Source organism: Podarcis bocagei (genome assembly GCF_964188305.1).
Source record: "Podarcis bocagei genome assembly, chromosome: 4".
Taxonomy (NCBI): domain Eukaryota; kingdom Metazoa; phylum Chordata; class Lepidosauria; order Squamata; family Lacertidae; genus Podarcis; species Podarcis bocagei.
Genome location: NC_138128.1, coordinates 10,550,413 through 10,554,709, shown reverse-complemented (window position 1 = coordinate 10,554,709; position 4,297 = coordinate 10,550,413). Strand labels below are relative to the sequence as shown.

At 43.1% G+C, this 4,297-nt stretch overlaps 1 pseudogene across 1 annotated transcript; it reads left to right on the top strand.

Moving 5' to 3' along the window:
• Nucleotides 1-516: 516 nt before the first annotated feature.
• LOC308586137 (ras-related protein Rab-18 pseudogene) lies at nt 517-1,620 on the top strand (annotated as a pseudogene). The gene is made up of 2 exons: nt 517-805; nt 1,351-1,620. The product of its transcript is annotated as a ras-related protein Rab-18 pseudogene (transcript).
• The last annotated feature ends 2,677 nt before the right edge of the window (nt 1,621-4,297 follow it).

Below are 4,297 nucleotides of genomic sequence, written 5' to 3'. Positions count from 1 at the left end.
AAGCTGCCCAGAGTGCAGATGGGTGGGGTATTATTATTACTACTACTACTACTACTAATAATAATAATAATAATAATAATAATAATAATAATAATAATTGCATAGCCTCCAACATTTCTCTGATGAAAATAAACCCCACATGGCAGACATGGCAGTCTGTGTAGCAGGGCCTGAGAAGCTGGATTGGTCGGGCCGAGGCCCCTGGTTTTTGGGATGGACGCAGGGCTGTCTTAAGCATAACCGGCGCCATGGTGCAAAGATCCCTCCGCCCCCCATTTCCCAGAGTTGTCAACCTTTTCCCAAGCCTCTGTCAGGATCGCTCTCCTCCCGCAGAGGCTTGGGAGGCAAGCTGCACGCCCGCCAGCCATATGGTTGACAGGGCACAGCTGGCAGGTGTGCAGGGAAAGGGGAGCCCGCCAGCAAAGCCGCGCAGCTCCCCCACTCGCTGGGTCGCCCCTGAGAGGCAAGCGCCCTGGTGCAACGCACCACTAAGCCCAATGGGGAAGACGGCTCTGGATGGACGAGGATATTTTGACCATGCTGAAGATCCTCATCATCGGCGAGAGTGGCTTTGGCAAGTCTAGGTGTCGACTTGCAAGTGAAAACAGTATCTGTGGATGGAAATAAGGTTCAACCTTCAATCTGGGACACTGCCGGTCAGGAACGGTTCAGAACGTTAACACCCAGCTATTACAGAGGAGCACAACATGTTCTGTTAGTTTATAATGTCACAAGAAGAGACGCTTTTGCAAAACCAGACAACTGGCTAACTGAATTAGAAACACACTGCCCAAGAAATGATATAGTTTAAATCAGGGGTCAGCAAACTTTTCAGCAGGGCTCCGGTCCACTGTCCCTCAGACCGGGGGGGGGGGGGCGGACTATATTTTGAAGGGGGGGGAATGAACAAATTCCTTAGCCCCAGAAATAACCCAGAGATGCATTTTAAATCAAAGGACACTTTCTACTCATGTGAAAACACCAGGCAGGCCCCACAAATAACCCAGAAATGCATTTTAAATAAAAGGACACATTCTACTCATGTGAAAACACACTGATTCCCGGACCGTCCATGGGCCAGATTTAGAAGGTGATTGGGCCGGATTTGGCCCTCGGGCCTTAGAAGAGTTTGGATTTGATATCCCGCTTTATCACTACCCTAAGGAGTCTCAAAGTGGCTAACAATCTCCTTTCCCTTCAACAAACACTCACTGTGAGGTGAGTGAGGCTGAGAGACTTCAGAGATGTGTGACTAGCCCAGCAGCTGCATGTGGAGGAGGAGGGAATTGAACCCGGTTCACCAGATTACGAGTCCACCGCTCTTAACCACTACACCACACTGGCTCTTAGTTTAAATATTAGTAGAAAACAACATTGATAAGGAAAACAGGGAAGTTGACAGAAATGAGCGTCACAAGCTTGCCCAAAAACATTCCATGTTGTTCACAGAGGCAAGTGCAAAAACATGTGATGGTGTACAGTGTGCTTTTGAGGAGCTTGTTGAGAAAACCATAGTCCCCAGGACTGTGGGAAAACGAAAGCCAAAACAGAGGTGTAAGGTTGTCGAATAATGAAGAGAGCTATAGCAGCAGCTGCGGTGACTACCATTCCGTGTTATAAACCCCGAAAAACTTGTTCTTTTGCGTATTTAAGAGGATAGTGGTGCCCTCTGGACATAAACTTACACCTGCTGTTTTAGGGACCTTGCAGTTTGCTCATATTTGTGTATCACGGCAAGTGAACATTTTTTTCTAGGGAAATGTGCTCTGCAGCTTTTCCAGTTGAAAAGTGTTATGGTTAGCATGCCTAATTTGAAACTTATCAGTTCTTTTTATACGTAGCATAAGAACTTGTTGGAGGAACAAAGGCACTCAAATTTCATAATTATCATAGAATTACTTGGGAAAATATTTCAAACACATGTTTAAATCAACCATGGCACTATTTGAGGCACACAAATCTGAAATGGTACAAGTGGATGCATGTAAAATTTGCACAATTTTATTGTCAAAGGCCTTTTCTGACCATTTTAATTCTGACCACTTCTGCACATGCGCAAGCGCCGAAACCCGGAAGTAATCCATTCCGGTACTTCCGGTTTCGGTGCGGTGCGCAACCTGAAATAGCACAACCCCAAGCGTCTGTAACCCGAGGTATGACTGTATTTATTTCCCCTGATTTGAACTATAAAATGGTGATGTTCTTGAGTCAAAATGAGAGTACCCCTAAACATTTTTTTTAAGAAAAAAAAGCACTGGGGACAGTTATAGTTTGCATTGTGAGTGTGCATTTCACGAAGCGAGGACGAATATGTCAATTTTAATTTCTCTCAATTCCTCCTTTTTCCACCCTTAAATTCAACCTACCACATTGATTTCTGAATTTTCCTTTGAGAAGTCCACATGGAAATTAGCATGTCTTATCATGCACATTTCCCCTAATATACGCACATTTGTCTTAAGATGGGCATTGTTGCGAGACATTTTCCCCAATATAATGTCGTTTGGTGTGTCATTTTCACGAATATGTGCACTGATTTGGCTGGAGAACTGCACCACAAAATTCAGAGAAGTGTGAATCTTGAATGGTAGCTGGGCTTCAATCCATTTATAGGTTCAGGAGGAACAAATTAGGAAGATTTGCATTAAAATGCAAATGGAATGAATGTCTTCCTATTGCTAGGGAATCGTGTGAAGGGGTAGCTGTACCTTTATAGTCTGGATTAACACAATGGCTACTATGCAGCTGTTAGGCGAAATAATATATTATTATTTTTTGTTTGTTACATTTGTATCCCACTCATCCATCTCCCAAAAAGGACTGTATATATGATTTCGCCTCCCCACTTTTAGCCTTACAGCAGCCCTGTGACGTAGGTTAGACTGAAAGATAATGACCATGTTATCATCTGAGCCTGCATTCAGACAGCACTTTATTTCATTTTCCCAACGTCTCCTTACCTGCTAATTTCTGCATTTTATGTGACGTTTCAAACAATGTAAATGCCGCTTCTGGAAAATGTAGAAGTTTAATACTTGTGTTAAAAATCTATTGCAACCCCATTAATCTGGAAGATTGCTGGAGTTTTGCGTTGTAATTTCATGTGACAAACTTTGATGCATGCAGTATTCCAGCATTCAGTTCTTTCCCACCATTTAAAATTAAGCATAAAACAGCAGTATTTGGATCAAAAAGCCACTGTTCCATATTGCAACAGGTTGTTGTTGTTTAGTCATTTAGTCGTGTCCGACTCTTCGAGACCCCATGAACCAGAGCACGCCAGATTCCGCTGCCTCCCGCAGTTTGGTCAAACTCATGCTGGTAGCTTCGAGAACACTGTCCAACCATCTCGTCCTCTGTCGTCCCCTTCTCCTTGTGCCCTCCATCTTTCCCAACATCAGGGTCTTTCCCAGGGAGTCTTCTCTTCTCATGAGGTGGCCAAAGTATTGGAGCCTCAGCCTCAGGATCTGTCCTTGCAGTGAGCACCCAGGGCTGATTTCCTTAAGAATGGAGAGGTTTGATCTTCTTGCAGTCCATGGCACTGCAGTGTAAAAGGAATGTTAGACTCCGCAATGGCAACATTGGTATTAAAATCAGGACCACTGATGCAGTATTTCCCACATTTGAACACACTCTAAGTCAATCATTTTAGCTGATAGTATCTAAGATTTACATTTTTAAATCAACAAATTAGCAAAAATTTACATTGGTTCAGTTACAGTTGAGCTAGCAAATTTTATGCTCACTGCTCACCCTAAAATGTCCCAATTGCTGCAGGAATTCACACTGGCACAAGTTTGACTGCATTTTACTAATACCTTCACAGAAACAGTTTCAGTTCTATTCTGACTATCATCCTGCCCTCCTGGCACAGCAAATATCCTAACCAACATGTACGAGAACATCAAAACAGTGCAAGATTGACTGCCTGGGCTATAAGGTTCAACTAAGAAAAGGGTTTAGCTGGATCATACTTGACTGGCAACTGATGCCAGATTATGGAGCTGTTCGGATATCAGAAACAGGACATTGACAACCACAGAGTGTTAACTTACTGGATTTTTCTCTGAAAAGTTAAATCTAGAAATAAATGGGAGGAAAATACAGACTGCCATATTGATGCCAATGTTGTTGTGTGAATTCTGCAAAAAAGAAAAGCACAAACAAGGAATACCGATCACTTGTTTGTGCCCAATGCCAACTTAGAAGTGCATAGAATTTATTTATTTTTAAGCATTCAGAAAAACAGCCACTAGTATAGGGGCAATCCTCTGACAAGATCCACCATAAAGAGCTG